This window comes from Rhinoderma darwinii, chromosome 7 (genome assembly GCF_050947455.1).
Source record: "Rhinoderma darwinii isolate aRhiDar2 chromosome 7, aRhiDar2.hap1, whole genome shotgun sequence".
Lineage (NCBI taxonomy): Eukaryota > Metazoa > Chordata > Amphibia > Anura > Rhinodermatidae > Rhinoderma > Rhinoderma darwinii.
The window spans coordinates 135,044,944-135,053,884 of record NC_134693.1 but is presented as its reverse complement, the minus strand read 5'-3'; positions in this window follow the sequence as shown (position 1 = coordinate 135,053,884).

Here is an 8,941-nt window from a genome sequence, read left to right as displayed (position 1 = left end):
CCCTATATACAAGAATATAACTACTATAATACTGCTCCTATATACAAGAATATAACTACTATAATACTGTCCCCTATATACAAGTATATAACTATTATAATACTGCCTCCTATATACAAGAATATAACTACTATAATACTGTCCTCTATATATAAGAATATAACTACTATAATACCGCCCCTATATACAAGAATATAACGACTATAATACTGCCCCTATATACAAGAATATAACTACTATAATACTGCCCCCTCTATACAAGAATATAACTACTATAATACTGCTCCCTATGTACAAGAATATAACTACTATAATACTGCACCCTATATACAAGAATATAACTACTATAATACTGCCCCTATATACAAGAATATAACTACTATAATACTGCCCCTATATACAAGAATATAACTACTATAATACTGCCCCTATATACAAGAATATAACTACTATAATACTGCTCCCTATATACAAGAATATAACTACTATAATACTACTCTTATATACAAGAATGTAACGACTATAATACTGCCCCTATATACAAGAATATAACTACTATAATACTGCCCCTATATACAAGAATATAGCTGCTATAATACTACCACTATATACAAGAATATAACTACTATAATACTGCTCTCTATATACAAGAATATAACTACTATAATACTGCCCCCTATATACAAGAATATAACTACTATAATACTGCTGGCTATATACAAGAATATAACTACTATAATACTGCTCCTATATACAAGAATATAACTACTATAATACTGCCCCTATATACAAGAATATAACGACTATAATACTGCCCCTATATACAAGAATATAACTACTATAATACTGCCCCCTATATACAAGAATATAGCTACTATAATACTGCCCCCTATATACAAGAATATAACTACTATAATACTGCCCCCTATATACAAGACTATAACTACTATAATACTGCCCCTATATACAAGAATATAACTACTATAATACTGCCCTCTATATACAAGAATATAACTACTATAATACTGCTCCCTATATACAAGAATATAACTACTATAATACTGCCCTCTATATACAAGAATATAACTACTATAATACTGCCCTCTATATACAAGAATATAACTACTATAATACTGCTCCCTATATACAAGAATATAACTACTATAATACTGCCCTCTATATACAAGAATATAACTACTATAATACTGTTCCTATGTATAAGAATATAACTACTATAATACTGCCCCTATATACAAGAATATAACTACTATAATACTGTTCCTATGTATAAGAATATAACTACTATAATACTGCCCTCTATATACAAGAATATAACTACTATACTACTGTCACTTTTTCATCTTTTTATTTGTTGGAATATTATAATGGACTGCAGTCTTTTTCTACTGTTGATCACTTATTTTCCTGATTGGAACGTGTGTTATGTGAGGACTGATTTTCCCCCTTTTCTTAACCTTGTGGTTTTGCCGGTTCTAGAATTCCGTTCATATCTTTACACTATAATTTGCAGCACATCCCTAATCTAATGAGTAATAGTGAATTATGAGGCTATAAAGTTAAATGGAATGTGATCTCCTGGATCTTACCATCTATGGACTCTGCAGTAGATAAAGGACTAACTCCACATGCACTGGGAGAACTTATCAGTGAAAGTGCAATACACACCTCTCCAATTTCTTCTGATGTCATCGCTGAGGACTGGCGTGTAATATGGACTACATTACTGCTGAGAGATATTTCCTTTCAAGAAAGAGTCTATACTATTGATCAAGGAGAAGTTGGTGACTTCATCATGTAGAAGTCATGTCTTGACTAAGCTGGTATTGACCTTCCTATAGACTTGTAGGTTATGTACTTACTATGTTGTTTCTATGATGTGGATCCACCATTCAAGACATAAACTTCATACTTGGTCGCAGCTACGACTGTAGCTGGTGTGGCCTGTGCCATAGTGGGCGTCAACAAGCCACTCTGCCTTGATCAGGGTTTTTAGATACAGCTCTAGGTATCTTTGCTCCAGGTGATATGACTGGTTAATGGGTGTCAGGGGTCATAGCCAAAGCCGACTGATAATTCCACCAAATGTCTATGGACAGTTCAAAGGGATTGTCCCATCTGTAGAAATATGGCTTTACGTGGTTGCTCTGAGTACTAAGAGCGGGAGTTGCTCTGCTCTTTGGCTATTAGAGGAGGGTCTTAAGAGGGGTAACAACCCCCTCTTTATGATGTCCATATGAGATTTTAGCTGTGAAGCCCGGAGAATAGTGCGTGCAGCTCTGGAGTATAATACAGGATGTAACTCAGGATCAGTACAGGATAAGTTATGTATTATATATACACAGTGACTCAACCAGCAGAATAGTGAGTGCAGCTCTGGAGTATAATACAGGCTGTATCTCAGGATCAGTACAGGATAAGTTATGTATGTACACAGTGACTCCACCAGCACAATAGTGAGTGCAGCTCTGGGGTATAATACAGGCTGTATCTCAGGATCAGTACAGGATAAGTTATGTATTGTATATACACAGTGACTCAACCAGCAGAATAGTGAGTGCAGCTCTGGAGTATAATACAGGATGTAACTCAGGATCAGTACAGGATAAGTAATGTAATGTATGTACACAGGGACTCCACCAGCAGAATAGTGAGTGCAGCTCTGGAGTATAATACAGGATGTAACTCAGGATCAGTACAGGATAAGTAATGTAATGTATTTACAAAATGACTCCACTTTAACCCCTTAAGGACGCAGCCTAGTTTTGGCCTTAAGGCTCAGAGCCCATTTTTCAAATCTGACATATTTCACTTTTTGTGGTAATAACGTGGGAATGCTTAAACCTACCCAAGCGATTCTGAGATTGTTTTCTTGTGACACATTAGGCTTCATGTTCGTGGTAAAATTTGGTCGATATATTCATTGTTTATTGGTGAAAAATTGCAAAATTTAGAGAAAATTTTGAAAAAATTGCATTTTTCAGAATTTAAATGCATCTGCTTGTAAAACAGACGGTTATACCACCCACAATAGTCACTAGTTCACATTTTCCATATGTCTACTTTAGATTGGCATCGTTTTTTGAACATTCTTTTATTTTTCTTGGACGTTACAAGGCTTAGAACATAAACAGCAGTTTCTCATATTTTTAAGAAAATGTCAAATGCCTTTTATTTAAGGTACCTGTTCAGTTCTGAAGTGGCTTTGAGGGGCCTATGTATTAGAAACCCTGATAAAACACCCCATTTTAAAAACTAGACCCCTCAAAGTATTCAAAACAGCATTTAGAAAGTTTTTTAACCCTTCAGGCATTTCACAGGAATTAAAGCAAAGTGGAGGTGAACTTTGCAAATTTCATTTTTCTTGCGGAATTTCAATTTTATTCATTTTTTTTTCTGTAACACAGAAGGTTTTACCAGAGAAACACTACTAAATATGTATTGTCCAGATTCTGCAGTTTTTAGAAATGTCCCACATGTGGCTCTAGTGCGCTCGTGGACTAAAACACAAGCCCTAGAAGCAAAGAAGCACCTAGTGCATTTTGAGTCCTCTTTTTTATTAGAATATATTTTAGGCAGCATGCCAGGTTTGAAGAGGTGTTGAGGTGCCAAAACAGTAGGAATCCCCCAATAGTGACCCCATTTTGGAAACTACACCCCTCAAGGAATTAATTTATGGTTGTTGTTACCATTTTGACCGCACAGTTTTTTCACAGCACCTATTTGAATTGGGCTGTGAAATGAAAAAAATGACATTTTTTCCAATAAAATGTCATTTGTGATCAAAATTTCTTATTTTCACAGGGAACAAAATACCCCATTTGGTTGCCCAGTTTGTCCTTAGTGTGGCAATACCCCATTTGTGGTGATAAACTGCCGTTTGGGCCCATGGGAGGGCTCAGACGGAAAGGAGCGCTATATGTTTGTTGGAGTCCAGATTTTGCTGGATTGGTTTTCGGGTGCCATGTCGCATTTGCAGAGCCTCAGGGGTATCAAAGCAATGGAAATCCACCAAAAGTGACCCCATTTTGGAAACTACACCCCTCAAGGAATTCATTTATGGTTGTTGTTAGCATTTTGAGCACACAGTTTTTTCACAGCACCTATTTCAATTGGGCTGTGACATTAAAAAAATGACATTTTTTCCAATAAAATGTCATTTGTGATCAAAATTTCTTATTTTCACAGGGAACAAAATGCTCAATTTTGTTGCCCAATTTCTCCTGAGTGCAGCAATACCCCATTTGTGGCAATAAACTGCCGTTTGGGCCCATGGGAGGCCTCAGAAGGGAAGGAGCGCTGTGTGTTCTTTGGAGTCCAGATTTTGCTGGATTGGTTTTCGGCTGCCATGTCGCATTTGCAGAGCCCCAGAGGTATCAAAGCAATGGAAACCCACCAGAAGTGACCCCATTTTGGAAACTACACCCCTCAAGGAATTCATTTATGGGTAATGTGACCATTTAGACCCCATAGTTTCTTCACAGAACTTATTTGAATTGGGCTGGGAATGAAAACAAAATTATTTTTTATAAATAATATGTAGTTTTGGCTGAAAATTTCTTATTTTCACAAGAAACAAAATACCCCATTCTGTTGCGCAATTTGTTGTGAGGGCCGCAATACCCCATTTGTTGTGATAAACTGCCGTTTGGGCCCATGGGAGGGTTTAGAAGGAAAGGACCACCATTTGGCCTACTGGGGATTTTCTAGTGCGAAGTCATGTATGCAGAAGCACCTGAGGTACCAGTACAGTTGAAACCCGCAAGAAGTGACCCCGTTTTAAAAACTACACCCTTAAGGCATTCATCTAGAGGTGTAGTGAGCATTTTGACCGGAGACTTACACCCCATAAACTGTAATGTGGGTTCTCCCGGGTATGGCAATACCCTACATGTGGCTGTTATCAGCTGCCTGGGCACACAGCAGGGCTCAGAGGGGAAAGACGAGGGGGGATAAGCTGTGCGGAGTGCATCAGGGTAAGTAAAATTGGGGTAAATTATAAACCAAGGGATGTATGATCAATTTTAAAACACTCTTTCATACAGAGCTCTGGTTATTCGGGACACGTGTCACATTGATATATTGTGTCATCCCTTATCGCCCTCTTATAGCAGACTTTGCACCTCTTTTGACTTTTTCCCTTCTTGCCAGTTTGGGGAACTTCCCCTGGAAAGTGTTGCCGCCCTAGTACGATGCGTGTGGCCCCGCTCCCAGAAGTACTGGGTGCCCCCCCTTCTTGGTCCCTAAAGATTAGGTTCTTGATAATCACCTCTTGAAATTCCAGGAAAGTTCCCGTCTGGCCTGCACATCGACGTAGCACGTACGCATTGTACAAAGCCATCTGTATGATGTGCCCGGCCAGCTTCTTATACCACACCGCATAGCGCTGTAGGGCCTCAGGGCTTGATCTTACAAGTCCATCCCTCCCATGTACCTATTGTAGTCCAGGATGCAGTCTGGTTTGGGGGTGGCCTTTCCTTCATATATCCTAAACCTGTAGGTATACCCTGATGCACTCTCGCAGCTTATACATCTTCACGCCATACCTTGCCCTCTTACCCGGCAGGTACTCGCGGAATTGAACCCTCCCTTTAAAATGTAACAGGGACTCATCAATAGAAATACACTTCTCGGGGTGTATGCTGGGGAAAACCGGGCACTGGAACGGTCTCATAGGGGTCTCCGTTTATACAAACGGTCAAAACTGGGGTCATCTCGGGGTGGGCACGGCTCATTATCCGTATAATGTAAGAAGCGAAGTATTGCCTCATTTATTTATTTTTTTAGGTTCCAGTTCAGTTCTGAAGTTGCTTTGAGGGGCCCATATATTAGAAACCCCTATGAAATACCCCATTTTAGAAACTAGACCCCTCAAAGTATTCACAACAGCATTTAGAAAGTTTATGAACCCTTTAGGTGTTTCACAAAAATGTAGAGCAAAGTAGAGGTGAAATGTAAATTATTTTTTTTGTCAGAAAATCCTCTTTATACCATTTTTTTTATAACACAAAAGGATTTATCAGTGAAACGCAACTCAATACTTATTGCCCAGATTCTGCAGTTTTGAGAAATATCCCACATGTGGCCCTCGGGCGGTAATGGACTGAAGCGCCGGCCTCCGAAGCAAAGGAGCACCTAGTGGATTTTGAGGCCTCTTTTTTATTAGGCACCATGTCCGGTTTGAAGAGGTCTTGTGGTGCCAAAACATTGGGAACCCCCCAAAAGTGACCCCAATTTGGAAACTAGACCCCTTGAGGAATCCATTGTAGTTTTCTTGGGGTGCATGCGGCTTTTTGATCAGTTTTTATTCTATTTTTAAGTGGCGTGGTGACTAAAAAACAGCAATTCTACTATTTGTTTTTTTATTCTTTTTTTTTTACAGCGTTCACCGTGCGCTATAAATGACATATTCACTTTATTCTGCGGGGCGATACGATTACGGCGATACCAGATGTTTATAGTTTTTTTTTATGTCTTATGGCGTTTGCACAATAAAATATGTTTTGTAAACAATCATTCACTTTTTGTGTTACCTTATTCTAAGAGCCATAACGTTTTTATTTTTCAATCAATAAAGCCGTGCGAGGACTTATTTTTTGCGTAACGAACTGTAGTTTCGATCAGTACCATTTTTAGGTACATGCGACTTTTTGATCTCTTTTTATTCCATTTTTTGGGAGGTGAAGTGACCAAACAATTGTGATTCTGGTACGGTTTATTATTATTTTATTTTACGGCGTTCATCGTGCGGGATAAATAACGAAATAGTTTTGTAGTTCAGGCCGTTACGGACGCGGCGATACCAATTATGTATAGTTTATTTGTTTGTTTATATATTTTTATTAATAATAAAGGACTGATAAGGGAAAAGGGGGGATTTTTACTTTTATTACTTTTAAATCTTTTATTTTCTTATTTTTACACATCTTTTTTTAACTTTTTTTTTACTTTATTACTTTGTCCCACTAGGGGACTTGAGGGTAGGAGGCCCTGATCGCTATTCTAATACACTGCACTACATGCGTAGTGCAGTGCATTAGAACTGTCAGCTACTCACTGACAGCAAGCATAGTGGGTCCTGACGTTGTCAGGACCCACTAGGCTTCCGTCTATGGCATAGCTGGACGCCATTGTTTGGTGTCCGGTTGCCATAGTCACCATCGCCGGCCGCTATCGCGTAGCAGGCCGGCGATGGCAGCTTAACCCCTAAAAAGCCGCGATCTCTATAGAACGCGGCTTTTAAGGGGTTAATCAGCGGGGACACAGCGATCGGTCCCCGCTGTAGGAGCTGTGACAGCTGCTGAACAAGACAGCAGCGTCACAGCTCCTGTATGTGTCGGGAGGACGGCCGAAACGGCCGTTACTCCCGTGACGTACTATTACGTCATGGAGCGCGAACGATACAGCTGCCATGACGTAATAGTACGTCAAGGAGCGGGAAGGGGTTAATGTACCATGGTGCATTATGCAGCAATCCGCCGTTTGGAATACATTATTTTGTCACTAATTTCAATGGTAAGTTAAACGTGATTATCAGTATTGCCGTATGTGTAAGAACAATCTGTGGGGGAGGGGGCTTCATGAATTACTTGCAGATTTGCAGTAAGTGATTTTTAATCTAATCCAGTGTCGCCATTTTAGTAATTTACAGAGTAATATAATGTAATTATAATTTACATTTTCATTTCTTGGGAAGCCGACCTATGGAGTGGAGATTGTGGCTCAGAATAGACCTGACATCATCTTTCGTGCAGCCGTGGGAGATCCATCGATGGGGCAATAAAGATATCTAGTGCCCAGTATATAGTCGGGTGCTATCACTGTTGTATTGATCTGCGGGTGACCTCACTTTATGGCACAGATGTGAAGTCTTTACCTTCTCGCGCTGATTATTATAAGTGAATGGGTTCAAGAAGAACACAGTGCAACTTTAACCTAAGGAACTGTGCGTGACCGAGACAGTGTCATGTTTTTTTTCATGACAGTGCCCCTACCACTCTCCAGTAACATGATCACAAGAGTGGACTGGTCATTACCTCCCACATTATTAGAACAATTCTCTCCTGAAATACTCTGTGCTGTTGGAGGACTCTGCACCTGTGGGGAAGGAACACACACGGCATAAACACTGCGGATTTTCTGCAATAGATTAATTGCGGAAAATCTGCAGCGTTTTACAGTAGCAGCAGTGTGGGTGACATTCCAACAAATCTCATCCCCACATTGCGGTAAATATCCGCCGAAAACACCGCACATGAATTGACCTGCGGTTACTTCAACCGCAGCATGACAATTAATTTTGCGGATACGCAACTCTTCTATTGCGGGTTTACCCATTGAATTCAACAAAGTGGTGTGTATTGCGATATTTGCGGCAGGATCACAGTGAAAGAAAAAAATATATAAAGTTATACTTACCTAGAGTTCCCCTGCTTCTTCTCCTGTCCGGCCTCCCTGGATGACATTGCAGGCCATGTGACCGTTGCAGCCAATCACAAGTTGCAGCCGCACATGTCCTGCAACGTCATCCCAGGAGGCCGGACTGCGCACCGAGAAGAGGGAGGGGGTCAGTATGAACTATTTTTTTCCGGCGCCGCTTCGCAGCGGAAATTCGGCCGGGAAAACGCATCACAATGTGGTGCTATTTTCCGGACGGCATTCCTTGCGCAGCTTAACGCAGTGTATCCGCACTGAATACGTTGTGTGTGGTCCTACCCATACAGAGGCCGCCTCTTTGTCTTTATAACCCTTCTTACTACTTTCCTCAGTAATAAAATCAGATGAGTAGGGCAGCTCTACAACAATATTTTCTCACTGCTCTCCTGAAATACTCTGTTCTGCTGGGAATTCTGTTCGTTCCACTAATTATGTGGTCTCCATTTTTTTCTTCAGATCATGACACTGCCTGTCACATGCAGCCCTC